We start from the raw sequence: 26,140 nt of genomic DNA, 5'->3' as shown, positions 1-26,140 counted from the left end.
ATTTTATTTACCGTAATGCATTCTGTGCTCAGTCAATGCTTTCCTTCATATCCTGGTATATAGGATGTGCTCAGTCAATGCTTTCCTTCATATCCTGGTATATAGGATGCCCCCTACTGGTAGTCTTTTCCTGAATTATACCCTTTAGCTATGTCAGATGAGCATTATACTGCTCACAAGAAGCCTGGATTTCTCACAATGGACCTGTGTGTACAACCTACAATACTTTACTTGAGGAATTGTATTCCTATTTTGTTCAGAGCCCAGAGTTATATCTGGGACATAGCGTCTAAAGCAACAATCCCTTAATAACATGAGGTGCTTTTTAAATAGCATAATTCAATATGTCAGAGTATAAGAAAAAGTTCAGTGATTACCATTTTATTATTGTTTTTTTTTATGCTATTAATGTTTATTAATTCTGCAGTTTCCACAGTGTCATGTGACTACTATGGCAACCACAGTCGCGTGACACATGATGTCTCCGTCTGTCTTTGTGTACTGTAAAATACTCTTCCTCATTTCCCTCCATCTGCCATCAAATGGCATGCTAAGACCTGTGAGTCTGTGTATGTGAGTGGCAGTCATACTGGCTTCCCTTCCAGAGAGATTTTGAAAAGGAGTTTTGTTAGGGTACAGCTAGGAAGAAAAAAAATGAATGATAAAAAAGTACTGCTGTTACTATTAAAAAAAAATCTTTATATGTGGAATTACTGTTTTTAATAATGATTTATGATGACTTTATATTACTGTTTTTTTTTTGTTTTTTTTAAATATAAAGAGTGATTAACAGATGAGTATAATTATACATTTATTATATTATCAGTTTCTCTCTGTTAAAGAAGGTCCTAATAGAATAATACTGTATGGTGGCCGATTTTTGGGTGACGGCCAGTGGGGCTACCTTCAGACTCCTTAAAAAGAAGGGTAATTCAGTTATTAACAAATACACATAACATGAAATATAAAAAAATAAAACGTTATGAAAACTTGCTATTTGACCATGGCAGACAGAACTGTCTCACTTCCATGTGGCTCTTCTGTTTATCTCACTGACACCTAATGATTCCTTCTGTTCTGTCTAACTGCTCTTCCCAACTAGGGGCCTGATTGTGAGCCTCATACAAAATCACACGTCACACAGCAGCGTCTATTGGCCTTCGCCCATCTGCGAGTCTATGCAAATGGCCGATAAACTGCTTTCTTTGTGTACATCGGAGTGGCCCAAGGTGCATGGACTAAGACGCCCACTTTTAGTGCCTGTGCATGTTGTAATATTGAGTGGTGCATCCCTATATGCCACCGTCAGTCGCACCATTGAAAATTGCTCGAATCCTAATCGCAGGGGGAGTTTCACCGTCTGACCATGGCCACCTATTCCTGCGGCTGTGCGTTCATGAATGCAGCCGCTTGCATTGACATGCCCCTTTTTTGCGTGCTCTAGTAGCCACCTCCCAGTCATCGCCCATTACTTTTACCACACCTTTCTGATGCTGCCTGAATCCATTGCAGCAGGACTTTTGTGCGTACAGTCTGTTCGACACATCATAGGGGTATTTAGAATTTTTTTGCGCCTGCGCAGTTGCAAAAAAAATTTGCTCTACTACGTGGACAATGGCACTGCTGCGGATTGCGGGCAGCTCTGAATCAAGTTATATGAGACAAATCTTTTTTTTCTATGCAACATTTATAAAACATACTTTTGTCAATAATCCCAAATGAGGCGGAAAGTTTGAAATTCTAAATTTCCAGTCTTCAGTATACCGCACCAGAGAACGGCATTTCTGGTCTTCCATATACCGCACCAGAGAACGGCATTTCTGGTCTTCAGTATACCGCACCAGAAAACGGCATTTCTGGTCTTCCATATACCGCACCAGAGAACGGCATTTCTGGTCTTCAGTATACCGCACCAGAGAACGGCATTTCTGGTCTTCAGTATACCGCACCAGAGAACGGCATTTCTGGTCTTCAGTATACCGCACCAGAGAACGGCATTTCTGGTCTTCCATATACCGCACTAGAGAACGGCATTTCTGGTCTCCATATACCGCACTAGAGAACGGCATTTCTGATCTTCCATATACCGCACCAGAGAACGGCATTTCTGATCTTCCATATACCGCACTAGAGAACGGCATTTCTGGTCTCCATATACCGCACTAGAGAACGGCATTTCTGGTCTTCCATATACCGCACCAGAGAACGGCATTTCTGATCTTCCATATACCGCACTAGAGAACGGCATTTCTGGTCTCCATATACCGCACTAGAGAACGGCATTTCTGGCCTTCCATATACCGCACCAGAGAACGGCATTTCTGATCTTCCATATGCTGCACTAGAGAACGGCATTTCTGGTCTCCATATACCGCACTAGAGAACGGCATTTCTGGTCTTCCATATACCGCACCAGAGAACGGCATTTCTGGTCTCCATATACCGCACTAGAGAACGGCATTTCTGGTCTTCCATATACCGCACCAGAGAACGGCATTTCTGGTCTTCCATATACCGCACCAGAGAACGGCATTTCTGGTCTTCCATATACCGCACCAGAGAACGGCATTTCTGGTCTTCCATATACCGCACTAGAGAACGGCATTTCTGGTCTTCATATCCTGCACCAGAGAACGGCATTTCTGGTCTTCATATCCTGCACCAGAGAACGACATTTCTGGTCTTCATATCCTGCACCAGAGAACGACATTTCTGGTCTTCCATATACCGCACCAGAGAACGGCATTTCAGGTCTTCCATATACCACACCAGAGAACGGCATTTCTGGTCTTCATATCCTGCACCAGAGAACGGCATTTCTGGTCTTCCATATACTGCACCAGCGAACGGCATTTCTGGTCTTCCATATACCGCACCAGAGAACGGCATTTCTGGTCTTCCATATACCGCACCAGAAAACGGCATTTCTGGTCTTCCATATACCACACCAGAGAACAGCATTTCTGGTCTTCCATATACCACACCAGAGAACAGCATTTCTGGTCTTTCATATACCACACCAGAGAACAGCATTTCTGGTCTTTCATATACCGCACCAGAGAACGGCATTTCTGGTCTTCCATATACTGCACCAGAGAACAGCATTTCTGGTCTTCCGTGTACCGCACCAGAGAACGGCATTTCTGGTCTTCCATATACCGCACTAGAGAGCGGCATTTCTAGTCTTCCATATACTGGACCAGAGAACGGCATTTCTGGTCTTCCGTGTACCGCACCAGCGAACGGCATTTCTGGTCTTCCATGTGCCGCACCAGAGAACGGCATTTCTGGTCTTCCATAACCCGCACCAGATAACGGCATTTCTGGTCTTCCATATACCGCACCAGAGAACGGCATTTCTGGTCTTCCATATACCGCACCAGAGAACGGCATTTCTGGTCTTCCATATACCGCACCAGAGAACGGCATTTCTAGTCTTCCATATACTGCACCAGAGAACGGCATTTCTGGTCTTCCATAAACCGCACCAGAGAACAGCATTTCTGGTCTTCCATATACCGCACCAGAGAACGGCATTTCTTGGTGTTTGCCTGACCACAGTTTCAGTTGTGGATGTTTTCAGAAATGTTGTTCTTTATTTTTGTCGGATGAAATCCTTTGACAGAATCAAGTTTGATTTCATTTTACACACCGTCATATAAAATCGCATGTCCGTGATATATTTCCTTTCAACAATTTTTGAAAATAAAAAAATTAATTAAAAAAACAAAGAAAACAAATGTTCTACCTTTACATCAACATGACCTAGCTGGTTACGCATTTGATATACATTTTAATACAGAAATAATTGTGTTCCTTTTATTACTGCCACCCTAACGAAACATGACAGGGGCCAATTTATCCATGCTATATTCTGGTGCATATTTCATTAGGTGCACAGAACTGTCTCACTTCCATGTGGCTCTTCTGTTTATCTCACTGACACCTAATGATTCCTTCTGTTCTGTCTAACTGCTCTTCCCAACTAGTGGCCTGATTGTGAGCCTCATACAAAATCACACGTCACACAGCAGCGTCTATTGGCCTTCGCCCATCTGCGAGTCTATGCAAATGGCCGATAAACTGCTTTCTTTGTGTACATCGGAGTGGCCCAAGGTGCATGGACTAAGACGCCCACTTTTAGTGCCTGTGCATGTTGTAATATTGAGTGGTGCATCCCTATATGCCACCGTCAGTCGCACCATTGAAAATTGCTCGAATCCTAATCGCAGGGGGAGTTTCACCGTCTGACCATGGCCACCTATTCCTGCGGCTGTGCGTTCATGAATGCAGCCGCTTGCATTGACATGCCCCTTTTTTGCGTGCTCTAGTAGCCACCTCCCAGTCATCGCCCATTACTTTTACCACACCTTTCTGATGCTGCCTGAATCCATCGCAGCAGGACTTTTGTGCGTACAGTCTGTTCGACACATCATAGGGGTATTTAGAATTTTTTTGCGCCTGCGCAGTTGCAAAAAAAATTTGCTCTACTACATGGACAATGGCACTGCTGCGGATTGCGGGCAGCTCTGAATCAAGTTATATGAGACAAATCTTTTTTTTCTATGCAACATTTATAAAACATACTTTTGTCAATAATCCCAAATGAGGCGGAAAGTTTGAAATTCTAAATTTCCAGTCTTCAGTATACCGCACCAGAGAACGGCATTTCTGGTCTTCCATATACCGCACCAGAGAACGGCATTTCTGGTCTTCAGTATACCGCACCAGAAAACGGCATTTCTGGTCTTCCATATACCGCACCAGAGAACGGCATTTCTGGTCTTCAGTATACCGCACCAGAGAACGGCATTTCTGGTCTTCAGTATACCGCACCAGAGAACGGCATTTCTGGTCTTCCATATACCGCACTAGAGAACGGCATTTCTGGTCTCCATATACCGCACTAGAGAACGGCATTTCTGGTCATCCATATACCGCACTAGAGAACGGCATTTCTGATCTTCCATATACCGCACTAGAGAACGGCATTTCTGGTATCCATATACCGCACTAGAGAACGGCATTTCTGGTCTTCCATATACCGCACCAGAGAACGGCATTTCTGATCTTCCATATACCGCACCAGAGAACGGCATTTCTGGTCTCCATATACCGCACTAGAGAACGGCATTTCTGGTCTTCCATATACCGCACCAGAGAACGGCATTTCTGATCTTCCATATGCCGCACTAGAGAACGGCATTTCTGGTCTCCATATACCGCACTAGAGAACGGCATTTCTGGTCTTCCATATACCGCACCAGAGAACGGCATTTCTGGTCTCCATATACCGCACTAGAGAACGGCATTTCTGGTCTTCCATATACCGCACCAGAGAACGGCATTTCTGGTCTTCCATATACCGCACCAGAGAACGGCATTTCTGGTCTTCCATATACCGCACCAGAGAACGGCATTTCTGGTCTTCCATATACCGCACTAGAGAACGGCATTTCTGGTCTTCCATATACCGCACCAGAGAACGGCATTTCTGGTCTTCCATATACCGCACCAGAGAACGGCATTTCTGGTCTTCCATATACCGCACCAGAGAATGGCATTTCTGGTCTTCCATATACCGCACTAGAGAACGGCATTTCTGGTCTTCATATCCTGCACCAGAGAACGGCATTTCTGGTCTTCATATCCTGCACCAGAGAACGACATTTCTGGTCTTCCATATACCGCACCAGAGAACGGCATTTCAGGTCTTCCATATACCACACCAGAGAACGGCATTTCTGGTCTTCATATCCTGCACCAGAGAACGGCATTTCTGGTCTTCCATATACTGCACCAGAGAACGGCATTTCTGGTCTTCCATATACCGCACCAGAGAACGGCATTTCTGGTCTTCCATATACCGCACCAGAAAACGGCATTTCTGGTCTTCCATATACCACACCAGAGAACAGCATTTCTGGTCTTCCATATACCACACCAGAGAACAGCATTTCTGGTCTTTCATATACCACACCAGAGAACAGCATTTCTGGTCTTTCATATACCGCACCAGAGAACGGCATTTCTGGTCTTCCATATACTGCACCAGAGAACAGCATTTCTGGTCTTCCGTGTACCGCACCAGAGAACGGCATTTCTGATCTTCCATATACCGCACTAGAGAGCGGCATTTCTAGTCTTCCATATACTGGACCAGAGAACGGCATTTCTGGTCTTCCGTGTACCGCACCAGCGAACGGCATTTCTGGTCTTCCATGTGCCGCACCAGAGAACGGCATTTCTGGTCTTCCATAACCCGCACCAGATAACGGCATTTCTGGTCTTCCATATACCGCACCAGAGAACGGCATTTCTGGTCTTCCATATACCGCACCAGAGAACGGCATTTCTGGTCTTCCATATACCGCACCAGAGAACGGCATTTCTGGTCTTCCATATACCGCACCAGAGAACGGCATTTCTAGTCTTCCATATACTGCACCAGAGAACGGCATTTCTGGTCTTCCATAAACCGCACCAGAGAACAGCATTTCTGGTATTCCATATACCGCACCAGAGAACGGCATTTCTTGGTGTTTGCCTGACCACAGTTTCAGTTGTGGATGTTTTCAGAAATGTTGTTCTTTATTTTTGTCGGATGAAATCCTTTGACAGAATCAAGTTTGATTTCATTTTACACACCGTCATATAAAATCGCATGTCCGTGATATATTTCCTTTCAACAATTTTTGAAAATAAAAAAATTAATTAAAAAAACAAAGAAAACAAATGTTCTACCTTTACATCAACATGACCTAGCTGGTTACGCATTTGATATACATTTTAATACAGAAATAATTGTGTTCCTTTTATTACTGCCACCCTAACGAAACATGACAGGGGCCAATTTATCCATGCTATATTCTGGTGCATATTTCATTAGGTGCACCTGCGTCCTGGCGTCCACATGTGTTATACTGGGCAGCTCCAGAGACATTGCCAATGGTAATTCATTCGCTGGCATCCCGGCAGCTGATATAATCCCTGGGATAGATCAGTGTGCAGGATCTTCACTGTGATGGGAGAGTCCCCGGTGTATAATCTGTTTAATTATTCTTTGTGAAGATTCTTCTGTCAAATAACTTGTATCATCTAGAACTTTATAATATGCATATTTGGGTGGATAGTTGAAAGGGGTCTTTTTAATGAGATTGTGAATATATAATATATTGCATGTTTATCTACTAGGGATAGAATTATCTGCGAGTCTTGTTACTTGATTCTATGGCATAATAATTTTCTGCTTCCTCATAGGGGTATATTTACTAAAGTGCAGGTTTTTAGAAGTGGAGATATTGCCCATAGCAACCAATCAGGTTCTTGCTATTATCTTCTAGAATAGGGTTGGGCAATAAGTGCCCACCCAGCTGTTGTAGAACTACACATCCCAGCATGCCCTGCCACACTTGCTATTTGCCCATGCTAAAACTGTTGGAAGACATGCTGGGATTTGTAGTTCAACAACAGCTGGAGGGCCGCCTATTGCCCAAGGTGCTAGATAAATGTAGATTGGTTGCTAAGGGCAACATCTCTACGGTTTGCAGTTGAGATGCCGACAGTCTAAATGCCGACCGTCGGCATCCCGACTGTCTAATCCCGGAAAGGGTCTAATGACAGGCGTGGAGATCCCAACGCCTGTCATTTTACCTATGCTGGGAGCCCGACACCCGGCATCCCGATCGAAGGTAACCCGGGCGCCGGGCGCGGAAAGCCGCGTGGGGGAGGGTTACGTTAGTGGCTCTCGGGGGGGGGGGGGACTTAGGTTTAGGCACCCCCCTCGGGAGGGTTAGGATTAGGCTAGGGGAAGGGGGGTTAGGGTTAGGCACTTAGAGGGGGGTTAGGGTTAGGCACTGGTAAAGGAGGTTAGGGTTAGGCACCCCTAAAGGAGGGTTTTAGGGGGGTTAGGTTAGTTAGCACTTACCTTTAGCGCAGTTGGGATCTTCACTGGTGCCGGTCTTCCGCCCGGCGATAAATCATACCGATCCCATCTCCACTAAAAACCCTCACTTTAGTAAATATACCCCATACAGTAGTTTATGTATAGTGGGGGAGACTTTTTATGAGCTGAAACTGATCAGCTTGATCAAAGTTATGAATATAAGATGATATTTACTGATGACATGCCACTTGGGTAAACTGCTCATTGGTGTTCATGCCAATTTCTGTACACGACAGTGATCAGCCTGGCGAGACTGGCACGTGATTGGACATGATTGGACAATGAGCCGTGGATAGCCAATTATGGCTCACATCCAATTGCGTGTCACCGAAAATAGCCGTCTACTGATGAGTGAAATACAGAGTGTATGGCTGGGAGGTGGGTGAAAAAATAAACTCCAAACAAAAGTAACCAATAATGACCTAGCAATGCGTTTCATGGTGGTAGAGCTGGATTAAGACCCCATGGGGCCCTACGCAAGATTCTGGTTTAGGGCCCCCTCCTCTTTATATCTAGAGAGGGTCACACATAGAGACACAGAGGAGGGAACATAAAGAAACAAACATATATACAGGCAGAGTCACATATAGTGACACACACATATACAGACATCATTACATATAAAGATACACATAAGGGTTACATATAGAGACATACAGAAGGGATACATATAGAGACACACAGAAGGGTTACATATAGAGACACACAGAAGGGTTACATATAGAGACACACAGAAGGGTTACATATAGAGACACAGAGAAGGGTTACATAGAGAGACATACACATAAAGGCAGGGTTATATATAGAGTCATAAACATAAAGGCAGGGTTACATATAGAGACACACATAAGGGTTACATATAGAGACACACAAAAGGGTTACATATAGAGACATACACATAAAGGCAGGGTTACATATAGAGACACACAGAAGGGTTACATATAGAGACACACAGAAGGGTTACATATAGAGACATACACATAAAGGCAGGGTTATATATAGAGACATACACATAAAGACAGGGTTACATATAGAGACATACATAAGGGTTACATATAGAGACACATAGAAGGGTTACATATAGAGACATACACATAAAGGCAGGGCTACATATAGAGACACACATAAGGGTTACATATAGAGACACACAGAAGGGTTACATATAGAGACACACAGAAGGGTTACATATAGAGACATACACATAAAGGCAGGGTTATATATAGAGACATACACATAAAGACAGGGTTACATATAGAGACATACATAAGGGTTACATATAGAGACACACAGAAGGGTTACATATAGAGACATACACATAAAGGCAGGGCTACATATAGAGACACACATAAGGGTTACATATAGAGACACACAGAAGGGTTACATATAGAGACACACAGAATGGTTACATATAGAGACATACACATAAAGGCAGGGCTACATATAGAAACACACAGAAGGGTTACATATAGAGACACACAGCAGGGTTACATAGAGACACACACATAAAGGCAGGGTTACATATAGAGACATACATAAGGATTACATATAGAGACACACAGAAGGGTTACATATAGAGACACACAGAAGGGTTACATATAGAGACACACGGAAGGGTTACATATAGAGACACACAGAAGGGTTACATATAGAGACACACAGAAGGGTTACATATAGAGACACACAGAAGGGTTACATAGAGACACATACACATAAAGGCAGGGTTACATATAGAGACACACATAAGGGTTACATATAGAGACACACATAAGGGTTACATATAGAGACATACACATAAAGGCAGGGTTACATATAGAGACACACATAAGGGTTACATATGGAGACATACACATAAAGGCAGGGTTACATATAGAGACACACATAAGGGTTACATACAGAGACACACAGAAGGGTTACATATAGAGACACACAGTAGGGTTACATATAGAGACATATCCATAAAGGCAGGGTTACATATAGAGACACACATAAGGGTTACATATGGAGACATACACATAAAGGCAGGGTTACATATAGAGACACACATAAGGGTTACATAGAGAGACATACACATAAAGGCAGGGTTACATATAGAGACACACAGAAGGGTTACATATAGAGACACACAGAAGGGTTACATATAGAGACATACACATAAAGGCAGGGTTATATATAGAGACATACACATAAAGACAGGGTTACATATAGAGACATACATAAGGGTTACATATAGAGACACACAGAAGGGTTACATATAGAGACATACACATAAAGGCAGGGCTACATATAGAGACACACATAAGGGTTACATATAGAGACACACAGAAGGGTTACATATAGAGACACACAGAAGGGTTACATATAGAGACATACACATAAAGGCTGGGCTACATATAGAGACACACAGAAGGGTTACATATAGAGACACACAGAAGGGTTACATAGAGACACACACATAAAGGCAGGGTTACATATAGAGACATACATAAGGATTACATATAGAGAGACACAGAAGGGTTACATATAGAGACACACAGAAGGGTTACATATAGAGACACATGGAAGGGTTACATATAGAGACACACAGAAGGGTTACATATAGAGACACACAGAAGGGTTACATATAGAGACACACAGAAGGGTTACATAGAGACACATACACATAAAGGCAGGGTTACATATAGAGACACACATAAGGGTTACATATAGAGACATACACATAAAGGCAGGGTTACATATAGAGACACACATAAGGGTTACATATGGAGACATACACATAAAGGCAGGGTTACATATAGAGACACACATAAGGGTTACATACAGAGACACACAGAAGGGTTACATATAGAGACACACAGAAGGGTTACATATAGAGACATATCCATAAAGGCAGGGTTACATATAGAGACACACATAAGGGTTACATAGAGAGACATACACATAAAGGCAGGGTTACATATAGAGACACACATAAGGGTTACATATAGAGACACACATAAGGGTTACATATAGAGACATATCCATAAAGGCAGGGTTACATATAGAGACACACATAAGGGTTACATAGAGAGACATACACATAAAGGCAGGGTTATATATAGAGACACACATAAGGGTTACATAGAGAGACATACACATAAAGGCAGGGTTACATATAGAGACACACATAAGGGTTACATATAGAGACACATAAGGGGTACATATAGAGACATATCCATAAAGGCAGGGGTACATATAGAGACACACATAAGGGTTACATATAGAGACACACATAAGGGTTACATATAGAGACATACACATAAAGGCAGGGTTACATATGGAGACACACATAAGGGTTACATGTAGAGATATACACATAAAGACAGGTTTACATATAGAGGCACACAGAAGGGTTACATATAGAGACATACACATAAGGGTTACATATAGAGACACATATAAGGGTTACATATAAAGGCACACAGAAGGGTTACATATAAAGGCACACAGAAGGGTTACATATAGAGACACAGAAGGGTTACATATAGAGATATACACATAAAGGCAGGGTTACATATAGATACATACGCATAAGGGTTACATATAGAGACACACATAAGGGTTACATATAGAGACACACAGAAGGCTTACATATAGACACATTGTTAGAGTCTGTGTTTGTTGTGGACCCGTGGTGCAAAACTAAGTTGTTTAATGTGGATGTTGGTAGAAATTAACAATAAGTTAACTAAAGTCCAGTAATAACAAACAAATAACTGTGCAATGCCAATCTCCACACGCCAGCTCATCTGCCAGAAGGACCACACCACAGCTCCCTAACCGGTAAGGACTGCAAACCTCCATGCCGCGATACCTGGGTCGTGACAGCACACTTTCTAGGCTTTTTGGGATGATCCAGGTGGAATTTTCTGACAAGTTAGGGAGCATGGACGTCCTCAGCTCTAGTCCAACAATGCTCTTCTGGACCATAGCCTCTCCAATCAAGCAGGTATTGCAAATTACCATGGTGGATACAAGAATCCAGAATCTGAAACACCTCAAATTCCACTCCCTTTTCAGTTTGGACCCTGGGGGGAAACAGGAAGAACACTGAGGAATTTATTGAGAAGTAGTGGCTTGACCAAAGATATATGAAAGGAATTGAGAATTTTTAAATATGATGGGAGCTGAAGATAAGAGACTGGATTGATTATCTCTGTAATGGAGTATGGTCCAATAAACCGGGGAGCAAACTTCATAGACGGTACTTTGAGGCGAAGATTGCGGGTAGAAAGCCATACTTGATCCCTGACCCGCATCTGAGGAACTTTTCTTCACTTCTTATCTGCCTGATCTTTGTACCGCAGGGAGGTTTTAACAAGAGCAGCCCGCACTTGAGACCAAAGTGAAGCATAGTTCTGTACAGTGGCATCCACAACTGGCACATAGAAGGTGGGGCAAACTATGGAACTCAGGGACTCTAGGATGAAGTCCATATACAATGTAGAAAGGAGTTTGGTTAGTAGACGAATGATATGAAGCGTTGTGCGAAAATTCGGCCCAGGGAAGGGACTCGGACCAGTTGTCCTGGGATGAAGACATAAAGATTCTTATAAAGGTCTTGAATTGGAACCCCCGGTCTGAGACAATTTCTGAAGGAAGTCCATTTAGACGAAATATATGGTGTACAAATAGATGAGCCAAATCAGGTTTTTTAACGGAATGTAGTGGACCATCTTAGAGAAACAATCTACTACCACCCAGATGGTGGTATATCCATTAGAACTTGGCAGGTCCATCACAAAATCCATGGACAGATGTGTCCATGGACGAGATGGCACAGGAAGGGGCACCAATTCATTGGCTGGAGATTGTCGAGATTTATGCTGAGCACACAGGGTACAAAACGTGATAAACTCGGTTACCTCGGTCTTCATTGATGACCACCAATAGGATATTTTCAGGAACGCCAAGGTCTTGCAAATGCCTGAGTGACCGGCAAAATGAGACGAGTGAGCCCATGTCAGCAACTATTTTCTCAACTCTGGGGCCACAAATGTCTTCCCAACAGGTGGTTGTAGTTGCATAATGGAAAAAACCTATGACTCCAGCACGGGAGTACTCCGCAGTGTCTCTGGACAACTCTCAGTGGACAGTGACTATGACAAGGTGTCAGCCTTCAGGTTGAGAGCCCCAGAACGATACATCAGGGTAAAATGAAAGCGGGCAAAAAATATTGCCCATTGGGCCAGATGAGGACTTACACATTGGATGTTTTTCAGGAAAAGAAGATTTCTGTGGTCTGTGAAAACTTAGGGAACTTAGTGCTCTCTAGGAGGTACCGCCATTCCTCTAAAGCCAACTTGATAGCTAATAGCTCTTGCTCACCTATGGCATAGTTTCTTTCAGCAGGGGAGAATTTCTTTGAAAAGAAACCACATGGGTGAATCTGGTTATCCTTGAAGCGCTGAAACAGGACAGCTCCCATTGCTTCAGATGAAGCATCCACTTCCATTAAAAATGGCCTATTGACATCCGGTTGTTTCAAAATGGAAGCTGTGACAAAGGCTTGTTTGAGAAGTTGAAAGGCTGTCTCCACCTCAGTGGGCCATAGAGCAGGATTGGCACCTTTACAAGTTAAGGCCATGATGGGAGCCACCAAGGAGGAGAATCCCTTAATAATACGTCGGTAATAATTGGAGAAACCGAGAAGTCTCTGGATGGCTTTCAAAGACGTGGGACGAGACCAATCCAAGATTGCTTGGACTTTCTTGGGGTCCATTTCCAACCCTGATTCAGAAATGATATATCCAACAAATGGAATACTTGATACACCTAACACACATTTCTCCAGCTTACAATACAGTTGATTCTTTCTCAGACGAGACAAGACTTCTTTGACATGATTGCGGTATTTTTCAGGAGAGGATGAAAAATCAAAATGTCATCTAAATAGACGACAACTGAGACATATAAGAGATCCCTAAAGATCTCATTAACAAAACCTTGAAAAACAGCAGGTACATTACACAGCCCAAATGGCACCAAATATTCAAAATGACCGTCCCTTGTGTTGAATGCTGTTTTCCACTCATCACCTGCTCAGATGCAGATGAGATTGTATGCACCTCGGAGATCTAACTTGGAGAATATCGTGGATCCCTTGACCCTGTCAAATAATTCAGTGATTAACAGTAGTGGGTATCTGTTCTTCACCGTGATATCATTAAGGCCTCTATAATCTATACACGGTCTCAAACCTCCATATTTTTTAGAAACAGAGAAGAATCCCGCTCCAGCAGGTGAAGTAGACGGTTGTATAAATCCTTTTTTTAAACTCTCTTGGATGTATTCCGACATGGCGTCGGTTTCTGGTAAAGACAATAGATAGGTCCGACCACGAGGAGGCATCTTCCCAGGTAACAAATCGATGGGACAATCCCATTCCCTATGGGGAGGTAAGATGTTAGCCTGTTTCTCGGAGAAAATATTGGTGAAAGATTGATATTCTTTAGGTATAGATGGAATCTCCAACGCCTGAATCTCTCTCACAGGTCGGATCTTCAGGAGGCAAGACCCTTGGCATTTCTCACTCCATGACTGAACCTGCATATTACTCCAATCAATTTGGGGGTTGTGCTTACGCAGCCAGGAGTGTCTGAATATAATATCATGGAAGCCTTGGGTATGATTAAGAAGCTATGTTCAACATGAAGGACTCCAATATGAACTAAAATAGGTTGAGTTCTTTTAGACACAGTCCCATTTGAAATAGGTCTACAATCAATAGAGGTCAAGGAGATAGCATGATCCAAGGTGACGCAATGAATTTGTAATCTATCTGCCAAACAAAGGGACATGAAATTATCTGCTGCCTCAGAATCCAGGAGGGCAGATATGAATACAGGACTAGACTTAATGTCCAGAGCTATGGACAAGACAGACTCATTCTGCTTTGGGGACGGAAGTAATACTCCTAACTGAGTGTCCCCGGGACTAGTCACCAGGTGACCCGTGTCTCCACAGTATAGACAAAGGTTCTTTTAAATGCATCTCTGTCGTTCTTCTTTAGAAAGATGGGTACGATTAACCTGCATGGGTTCTTCATCTGTAAAGGAGGGAGGAGAACGGGTAGGAGCAGGTAGAGGATGAGGCCTAAAATGATCAGCTCTGTGCTTCTCAGCTTGGCACTCTCTAATGCGTGTATCCACTTTGTTGCAGAGAGAAATGAGATCATTAAGGCTAGAGGGTAAATCACGAGTGGCTAGATCATCCTTTATATGATCCGATAGTCCATGCCAGAAGGCCGATGTTAAGGCTTCTTCGTTCCATCTGAGCTCTGATGCCAACATCTGGAACTGAATGACATACTGACTGACAGGATGGGTACCTTGTTTCAGATTCATAATACTGGGAGAAGCAGAAGTGGTTCTTCCGGGCTCATCAAAAATCCTCCTCACTGATGTTAAAAATTCTGGGTAATTATTCAGTAGCGGATCTGATCGCTCCCAGAGCGGAGAAACCCAATCTAAGGCCGAGCCATACAATAAAGACACAATATAGGCCACTTTAGTTTTAGGAGTAAGGGTTGTAAAGTAAAATGTACATCACACTGGTTGAGAAATCCACGACACAGTTTAGGATTGTCATCAAACTTGCCAGGTGTAGGTAAATACAAACGAGGAGGAACTCCAGAGGCAGATACCACAGAAGTGAAGGTAGGAATAACTCCAGGTATACTTGGAGTAGTTAGTGTAGCTTGTAAGCTAACCTGACAGAGGCCCTGATTCAAAGCTGGACGCTCTGACAGAGCGCTCGCTCTGAATCAGGGCAGCTAATGCGAGCGGCCAGGATGATGGTCGCAATGGTCAAGACCATCGTGACCATCGGGCTTGCGTCGAGACCCTTGTGGTAGGGTCGCGTGGTCGCAAGCCCCAGAGAGCTTTCGGCTGAAACAGAGCCGAAAGCTCTCCCACTGACATCACTTGTGATGTCAGTGGGGTCGCCCCCAAACGGTAGGCATTCCCATGGGAACGCCTCCGTCTGGGCAGCCACCCCCCTGACACGCCCACCAAAGGGTGCGTGCTGTCACTCAACATCGACAGCACGCCCCCTTTGGTGCGAGACCCGGAGCGACGGATTGCCCATCGCTATCCGGGTCTCTCGCATGCGCACGACGGAGCCGGCTCCATTGTGCGCATGCGCTCTGGGCCACCATCGACCCGGTTGCGAGCGCTCAGCTCTTGCGACCGGGTCTGAATCAGGCCCAGAGTGCCATTTCCTGCACATACTGTGCTAATTGCTTTTGTATGGTTCCCAATCCTTCCAGATGAGAAACCATGCCGTGAATTAAATCTGTTCTGGACTCCTGTCCAGTGGCCGAATCCATTAGGCCAATGCAAACTGTTAGAGTCTGTGTTTGTTGTAGACCCGGGGTGGAAACAGGAGTAAACACCTGAACAGGTTTAAACTAAAAAGTAAGGGCCTGATTCAGACCCACTTGCGAGCGGCTGTCCGCTCGCAAGTGGGTCGATGGTCTGCACTGCGCATGCGCACGACGGAGGGAGCTCCGTCGTGCGCATGCGCGAGACGCGACGAGCGAAGGACTTTCCTTCGCTCGTTGTGTCTGATCAAAGGGGGCGTGCTGTCAATGTTGATTGACAGCACGCCCCCTTTGGTGGGCGTGCCTCCCAGATGGGGGCGTTCCCAAGGGAACGCCTACCGTCAGAAGCCGGCCCCACTGACATCACTAGTGATGTCAGTGGGAGTGATTTTGGCTCTGATAGAGCCAAAATCACTCCGGGCCTTGCGGTTGAGAAACTCAACCGCAGGCTTCGGCTCGCAGTGGCGATGGTCGCGATGGTCAAGACCATCGCGACCATCATCCTGCACGCTCGTATATGCTGTGGGTGGTGACCCACAGCTATACGAGCGTCCAGGAGGACGCTACATAATTATGGAGGTGGGCCCTGATTCAAAGCGAGCGCTCTGGTCAGAGCGTCCGGCTCTGAATCAGGGCCTTAGGCCCTCATTCAGAGCCGCTCGTTAGCGGCAGTACGCTCGTTCCGAGCGATGTTTGCACATCTGCGCATGCGTACGCTTTTTAGTACGCATGCGCGAACCAGTCAGTGCGGCCGAAAATCCTTTGTACGCTATATAGCGAGTGCCTGCTATTTTGAGTGACAGAATGAGGCGTATGTGGGTGGTAACAGGGGAAGGTGTTTGAAAATGGGGAGTGGAGATCCGAACGCAGGCGTGCTTAAAGGTCAAAACGGGCGTTTTATGGGTGTGTATATTTAAAACAGCAGCGTCATTGACCACGTCACTGGGTTATTTTATAGCCAGAACTGCACGCAAATTTGTGGTAGCAAACACCAACCACAAGAATAGCGAGCAGTTCATACGCTGGTCGATGTACTCGATTAATCTAATAAATAGCAGACATGACGTAGGATGCGAGCGGCCAGGGGGCGTTTTTAAGAAATAAACGAGCGTATGTTTTGCTCGCTCGTTCAGACTTAGAGGTGTGAACAGACTGCAATGTGCGTACGGATCATTTGAATAGCCACCCCTTGTTTTTAAACGAACGACCGCAAATAGCGTACGGCTCTGAATGAGGGCCTTAGTTGTTTAATGTGGATGTTGGTAGAAATGAACAATAAGATAACTAAAGTCCAGTAATAACAAACTAATAATTGTAGCAGGAGGAAACTGTAGAGAGTGACAATAAATAAATGTCCAGCACAGTGACAGAGATGAATAAGGTGAATCCAGATAGGCTGTAAAGGTGTAATGGAAATCCGGGTATGCAGAATAATGGCTTGAGATGGATATCTGGAAATGCTGTGATGTTGGCTGTACAGGAATGGGTTAACTGAGGAGACAGGTTCAGACAGGAGTGGGTCTGGTGGAAGGTGCAGGGTGATCTCTAGCAGAGTGCAAGGCAAGGCAGGGCGGTGCAGGCTGCAGGGAGCCGAAGACAGACAAGGAGCTAGGGCAAGCATCGGAGTACAGGTCTCAGTGTCAGGAGCGCAGGAACTCTCTCTCACAGCTGACACTGTGAAACATGTTGCACTGGCAACTACAGGATGCTCCAAACACCCTTAAGTACCCAGCAACAGAACGTGATAGGCCAGAGAGAGCAGGTGACCCACAGACGATTGGCCTGCTATGTCACATGGCCAAAGACAACATGGTGTCGCCCAGACAGCCGTGACACGGAGACGCCACTAGTCTTACCCCTGTGTAAACGCAATGCCAATCTCCACACACCAGCTCCTCTGCCAGAAGGACCGCACCACAACGCCCTCACCGGTAAGGACTATAAACCTCCACGCAGTGATACCTGCGCCGTGACACACATACACATAAAGGCAGGGTTACATATAAAGACACACATAAAGGCAGGGTTACACATAGAGACACACATAAAGGCAGGGTTACATATAGAGACACACATAAGGGTTACATATATCGAGATATAAGCATAAAGGCAGGGTTACATATACAGACATACACATAAGGGTTACATATAGAGACACATAAAGGTAGGGTTACATATAGAGACACACATAAGGGTTACATATAGAGACATACACATAAAGGCAGGGTTACATATAGAGATACACATAAAGGCAGGGTTACATATAGAGACACACATAACAGTTACATGTAGAGACATACACATAAAAGCAGGGTTACATACAGATGTGCCCACATACATCTATCCTCCGTGCGCTACAAGTCGCACCACACATAACGCAGGAGATCAATGTGACTTGGCAGCGCCGAGCATCTTTTGTGCAATTGTTTACCTTCAAATGTTCTTATTCACACATATATGCAAATAGATAGCACAAGCAGCTTCTGCTGATTAAAATTATATGCAGCATGCCTATGTTCTGTGTGTGACTGCGGGTGTATCTGCATGCTAAACACTGCGTTACATTGTTACAGCCGCTGACACTGTAAAGTAGCGTTTCGCATGCAGATACACCTGCACACAATCAGAGAACATAGGTATGCTGCATATCATTTTAATCAGCAGAAGCTGCTTGTGTTATCTATTCATATCGTTGTGCGAGTAAGACGCATTTGATGGTAAAAAGAAAAGAAGCTCAGCGCTGCTGAGTCACAACACGGCATGGTGCGACTAGAAGGGCTGTTTAACGCGCTAGATGTATGTGGACCCATCTGTATAGAGACACACAGAAGGGTTACATACTGTATAGAGACATACACACATATACAGGCGGAGAGACACACATAGTGACATACACACATACAGGCAGAGTCACATACAGTGATACACCCATATACATGCAGGGTTACATGTAGAGATACACAGATATACAGGCAAGGTTACATATATAGATGGGATGCATTCAGTATTCTGACAAAAAGGATGCCAACACTTGTCAGAATCCCGGCATCCCGAAGGTAAGTAGCGGGGTTAGGGAGGGGGATGACTAGGGTTAGGTACTAGGGAGAGGATTAGGGTTAGGCACTGTAGGGGGAGGGTTAGGGTTAGGCACTATAGGGGAGGGTTAGGGTTAGGCACTATAGGGGGAGGGTTAGGGTTAGGCACTATAGGGGAGGGTTAGGGTTAGGCACTATAGGGGGAGGGTTAGGGTTAGGCACTATAGGGGGAGGGTTAGGGTTAGGCACTATAGGGGAGGGTTAGGGTTAGGCACTATAGGGGAGGGTTAGGGTTAGGCACTGTAGGGGGAGGGTTAGGGTTAGGCACTATAGGGGAGGGTTAGGGTTAGGCACTAGAGGGAGGGTTAGGGTTAGGGGGATTTCAAGTTCCATTTTTTACCATATTTTATAAAGTCATATTAATGATGTATTGCATACTGCTTACTTTAATTATGATCAAATGTAAATTATAAGCACTTTGCACTCTATTTTAAAAATAGACATTATAGTTGGCACCATTGTAGGTTTTATTATCATCATTTATATAAACTCATTTTTAAAGTATTTTAGAGATGAATTTTTGCACTTTATATTAACAACTTTGTGGAAGTGATAAAATTCCGTATTAGGACTGGATTGCCTTCCATATCATACGCTATGCGCTCCAACGGGAGCCATTTTGTGTCTTGGGATGACCCGCATATTTCCGGATCACGTGACGGTATGAGGTGTCACTTCTATAGAGGCCCTGGGTTGTAAAGGGGATCGACTGGCTGGAGAGACAGAGTCTGGGGTGAGTCACATGATGTGATGACTCATATACCCCTGACGGTAGATGAAAGGAGATGGTGGCTGGTGAACATTAGCCGTAATTAGTAAGTAAAAAGCGGAATTGAACTAGTCACGTGGTGCGTCAAGTGATCGCACCCGGAAGGACCATATGCGTTCCAAATAGAACGGAAATAGATAATAGGCAGCAAGCAGTATCCATCCAGTCACGTGATACGTCAGGTGACCGCACTATGGCCCCGATTCAGAGCCGGACGCTCTGACAGAGCGCTCGCTCTGAATCAGGGCCGTCCCCACTTCTTTTTGGAGCGGCCTCCTGGCCGCTTGCATAGCTGTGGGTGACCACCCACAGCTATAGCGAGCGGCCAAAATGATGGTCGCGATGGTCAAGACCATCGCGACCATCGGGCTTGCGACGAGACCCTTGCGGTAGGGTCTCGCTGCCGCAAGCCCTGGAGTGGTTTTGGCTCTATCAGAGCCGAGAGCACTCCCACTGACATCACTACTCACTAGTGATGTCAGTGGGACCGCCCCAGGCGGTAGGCGTTCCCATGGGCTTCTCCGGCTTGGCCGTCGTTATTCAGGTCTCACGCATGCGCACGACGGAGCCGCCTCCGTCGTGCGCATGCGCACTTGGGCAACATCGGCCCGCTTGCGAGTGCTCGTGAGCGGGACTGAATCAGGCCCTATGTGCGTTCCAGACGGAACGCATAAAACGGGAATTATAAACTTTATGGATTTTAAAGGTATCATTTGGTTTGATTCTTAATAAAATTGAAAAGAGATATGAAAGTGGAAGGTGCTTATAATAGAAAATGATGTCTATATGTGAAACATATAAGGTTTTTACCCACTTCCTGTTTTTAGCCAATGAGAGGGAAAGGTGGGGTATATTAAGGTTGGAGATCCACCACACCAGCACACCTTGACAAAGACTTCAATTGTTGAAACGCGTTGATGTTCAAGGGGAAGGTACAGACATAGACGTGTGGATCTGTTTGGGTACATCAGTGAATGTGAAGACAGGGGCTTTTTCCGGGACTGCTTCCTGATTCACATGTGTTTTCCGGTGTACAGATACACCTCTCCATCTGGCACGTTACCTAAACCCCCAAGTGCTGGAGGATAATATGTTTCAAATTGTTTTTGAAGTGTATAGTGAAGTGTACTTCACTATATTTGGCAATCTTTTTCTCTTTTATATACGTCTGAAATATATGCCTAGTGGCAATTAATGTGGAAAAAGAAAGAAGAACTACTTATTAAGGGACTTTCATTCTAAAGAACCTGCAGGAGGGAATTATACTTCATACTGGCCTAGGAGGAAGCGCTGGGACTTTATTGTTTATGTTGTAATGTCTATGAATATAGAGTTTGTGACCTGTATTTATTGTTCGAGCTGCATCCAATATTGAAGCGCATCGTTATATCAATATATATTTTTGGTTTTACTATAGGGGAAGAGGTTAGGTTTATGGTGTGGGGAAGAGGTTAGGTTTTGGCACTGAGGGGAGGTTAGATTTAGGCATCGGGGAGGGTTAGGATACTGACCGATAGGTGGTTTAATGGTAAGCTTATTACAAGCTGCCTAGGTGTGCTTACTACAGGCTGTTTAGGTGTGCTTACTACAGGCTGTTTAGGTGCGCTTACTACAGGCTGTTTAGGTACACTTACTACAGGCTGTTTAGGTACACTTACTACAGGCTGTTTAGGGGCGCTTACTACAGGCTGTTTAGGTACACTTACTACAGGCTGTTTAGGTGCGCTTACTACAGGCTGTTTAGGGACACTTACTACAGGCTGTTTAGGTGCGCTTACTACAGACTGTTCAGGTACACTTACTACAGGCTGTTTAGGTGCGCTTACTACAGGCTGTTTAGGTACACTTACTACAGGCTGTTTAGGGGCGCTTACTACAGGCTGTTTAGGTGTGCTTACTACAGGCTGTTAAGGGCGCTTACTACAGGCTGTTTAGGTGCGCTTACTACAGGCTGTTTAGGGCGCTTACTACAGGCTGTTTAGGTACACTTACTACAGGCTGTTTAGGTACACTTACTACAGGTTGTTTAGGGCGCTTACTACAGGCTGTTTAGGTACACTTACTACAGGCTGTTTAGGTGCGCTTACTACAGGCTGTTTAGGTGCGCTTACTACAGGCTGTTTAGGGCGCTTACTACAGGCTGTTTAGGTACACTTACTACAGGCTGTTTAGGTGCGCTTACTACAGGCTGTTTAGGGGCGCTTACTACAGGCTGTTTAGGTACACTTACTACAGGCTGTTTAGGTACACTTACTACAGGCTGTTTAGGTGCGCTTACTACAGGCTGTTTAGGGCGCTTACTACAGGCTGTTTAGGTACACTTACTACAGGCTGTTTAGGTACACTTACTACAGGCTGTTTAGGTGCGCTTACTACAGGCAGTTTAGGGCGCTTACTACAGGCTGTTTAGGTACACTTACTACAGGCTGTTTAGGTGCGCTTACTACAGGCTATTTAGGTGCGCTTACTACAGGCTGTTTAGGTGCGCTTACTACATGCTGTTTAGGTGCGCTTACTACAGGCTATTTAGGTACACTTACTACAGGCTGTTTAGGTGCGCTTACTACAGGCTGTTTAGGTGCGTTTACTACATGCTGTTTAGGTGCTCTTACTACAGGCTGTTTAGGTGCGCTTACTACAGGCTATTTAGGTACACTTACTACAGGCTGTTTAGGTGCGCTTACTACAGGCTGTTTAGGTGCGCTTACTACAGACTGCCTAGATGCGCTTACTACTACTATGATCGTACCACTATAAATAGATGTGACTGGTGGGTTGTGCATTTGACATGGTTTGTGTTTCCGAAAATAAAGCCATTACTTTAAATAGGCTGAAGCTGTTCTCTTCTCAGAGTCACCCTACCCCCCGGAGTTTAATATTCCCAGTCTATCTCTCCAGAACACAATAATCTTGCAGTCACCATGGAAAGTGAAAGCAACATTTACTAATGATGCATTTACAACTGTAGGGTGTGAGAAAGCAGGCGTTCTTCCCAATCAGTGCTCAGTGATCTGCTGGCCGCTACAGGGAATTATTTCTGTAATTGGTGTGATTTCTTCTGCGCTGTGTGATTATTGTTTAGTAATAATTCTCCCGCGTCGGTCTGACACAGTTGATGACCAATTTGTCATTCAATCTCGAGCTACATTGGCAAAGGACGTTAAGAGGTCACTTATGTAAATGTTGAAACACTCCTCGGTTCGGTGTTGTCATTTATTTCCCCTTTTTTCTGTAAATGGGTCCTTTATGTGGGCAGTGTGTTAATCTGTAGGTGAAGATGCTGGTTTCCAGCAGGGTGGGGATACAAAACAGGGATGTGGTGGCGGATTGGTGCATTTCTATCATTCCTGACCCTTATTGTAATTACGTAAAAAATTTGATTAATTTACCACTGAAAAAACAACTGTCGCCCCCTTTTTCTTCTTCTCCTAATCCATTGCACAGGATATCCCCATTTCTAAAATAAATCATGAGGCACATCTTACAGTATTATTACATGTCACTACCATGCATTAATGTCTTTTTTCCCATTGGTAAAATTGTTCCTTTACTGCATTAAATATTCCTGGGTAATTTAAAAGAGTACGGGGCGCCCCCAACTGCAGAGCTTATGTAAAAGTCAAAGCCTTTTGTTAGATAACTTTTTTATTTTTAAAGCCACGCGGCGGTAACCCAGGAACTGTGCTCTCTCTGGGCCTTGGAACACATTCAAGTATCTGCAAAGCAAACTTGACTTTTTGCCTATGGGAGCAATACAACACACCGACCCCCCAATGTTATGATTTTGGCTGGAAAATGGGTTCACAGACCTGAATGGGTTCACTGACATTAAGCGTTGGGGGTTACATGAAAGCGGGTGGTATTTCACCAAAAGTGGGTGTTTCTTTCTGGAACAAAGGAATTATTTTCCAGATTTTGCATGTCTAAATATTGGGAGGTATGATACAAGGCCCAGATTCATCACTGAGATTTCCAATAGTCTGATGGAAACTTTAGCACAGAAATAAAAAATAAATTCACGTTTGATAATATAATTTGCATACTGCCGTGCATGTATATTAATCTGTATTACCAAGACCTTACATGCATTGTAAACAGTATTAGAAATTTTCCCTGCTGGAAAAGAGGTTTCCCACCTAAAAAAAATATTTGATTGTGAGCAAAAGACCGCTGCTTATTGGCGCAGTGGCCTGCTTACTGGTTTGGCCACAGTTCATTACTAGACTGTTGTTAGAAAGTGATGGCTCATTCGCATTAAGCCACTGCTTACAAACATAGAGTCATACCAGATGCTGAGCGACTGGGATGCTGTCTGTTATTCTGTGGCTGATAATCGTATACTGAGGCTGATGATCGCACACTCCCATGCAATCAGTCTTTGAAACACGCTGGTTAAAATAGACACTGAGAGCTCAGCCTCAGTGATATCTTCAGCCTCAATTGGGCTTCCCTCCTCCAGGATAGGGTCATTTTATTCTGTTCGGGTGTGTCTGACCTCTGATTGCTATTTGACAAAATATTGTTTGCTGCCTGCCCTGACCCAAGTTCTGTTTGCCTAGTCCTTTTGTGCTTTGTTATTGGTCGGTCCTTACCAAGTTTACATTTTATTTTGTACTGCATTTAGCACTCTATGGTAATATCAGATACAGTCTCAGTGTGGTTGTCTATTATATCAACTGATTTCAATTATATTAGCAGTTGTTAATAGGTGAAGTTTCAATGAGGTGTCCTATTGGCGTTGCCGGCAGTCGGGATCCCGGTGGTCAGAATCCCAACGCCGGGATTCCGACAGGATTAACATACCAACACTTGTTGGTCAGCATGCTAACCCTCCCCCTCTCCCTACCCTAACCCTTCCTTCCTGAACCTAACCCCCACTCCCCACACCCTAAACCTCCCCTCTTAGTGCCTAACCCACCCCCTAGTGCCTAACCCTAACCCCTAAACCTAACCTTCCCATAACTCCTTATACTTACCTTCGGGATGCCGGTGGTCGGGATTCTGGAGCCGGGATCCCGACCCTGTCAGGATTCCGGCACTGGTATATTGACCGTCGGCATCCTGCACACCAGTATGCAGACTACTTCCCGTCCTGTTATACCTCTACAAATATACATAGAGTACTATAGCCTTGGATAAATTATTACTGTCCACACTGAAGTTCCTCTTCACGTCTAAAGCTTTATAGGGAAGGCAGCTGTTATAGGTAATGTCAAAGGTTCTAATTCTAAGGATTTATCAAGCGCTATTTTAGTACTCGATAATAACTATTATGGTTGTTGATCACACTGAAGTTGCTGGGGTTTTTTTTCTTTGTTCTCTTTAGCTTTCTTAGATCTACAAAACTTTCTATTGCTGCAGAGCATTTATATGTTATTATTACCATCTCGTTTATCTTGTCTTGTAAAGAGCAACTTATTGAATTTTTCTCCTGGCGTCCTGAGATTGCTTCATCTCTTGTCAGCTCCTTAAACTACTTTTCTCATCAGATATTTTCTTTTGTTATTGTTGTCGTTAGTTTTTTTTTTTTTTGCGCATTTCTGTTATCTGCTCCCTGATCTATTTCTTCTGTGTTATTATATTTTTTATATTATGAAAAAAAAAACAGTTCAGGGTAGAGAGAAATATATATATAGAGATTTTTTTTCATTATACTGTACCTTTTATCTCTTGGTTGATCTGTCTGTCATCAAATAAACTGATACTCCTTTAGGTGCATTATGCAGCTAAACCACAGCAGACTACTGTAAGGGCAATGACCTGATCGCTGTTTAGCTCATTTGTAGAATAACGAAGTCCCCAAAGAGAATCTGGCCAATCATAGTGCATTAAAAGTACCAAAGCCAATCAGCAGAGATTAAAAGATGTCACAAGCCGCTAGCCATATGTAGGCATCTTACAGCCCCACTGTCACTCGTTCCGCCTGTGTATCATTTGTGGACCAAATGACTACGAGAGATGTGTGGCCTGAT

At 44.2% G+C, this 26,140-nt stretch overlaps 1 protein-coding gene across 2 annotated transcripts in view; it reads left to right on the top strand.

Moving 5' to 3' along the window:
• The window catches only part of GALNT14 (polypeptide N-acetylgalactosaminyltransferase 14), a 613,086-nt gene that overhangs the window by 244,238 nt on the left and 342,708 nt on the right, over window positions 1–26,140 (top strand). The gene's annotated exons all lie outside the window — the stretch shown is intronic.

This window comes from Taudactylus pleione, unplaced genomic scaffold (genome assembly GCF_031769625.1).
Source record: "Taudactylus pleione unplaced genomic scaffold, aTauple2 ptg000363l, whole genome shotgun sequence".
NCBI classification, from domain to species: domain Eukaryota; kingdom Metazoa; phylum Chordata; class Amphibia; order Anura; family Myobatrachidae; genus Taudactylus; species Taudactylus pleione.
The sequence above is the reverse complement of the archived record's forward strand: the minus strand, read 5'-3'. Positions and strand labels throughout refer to the sequence as shown.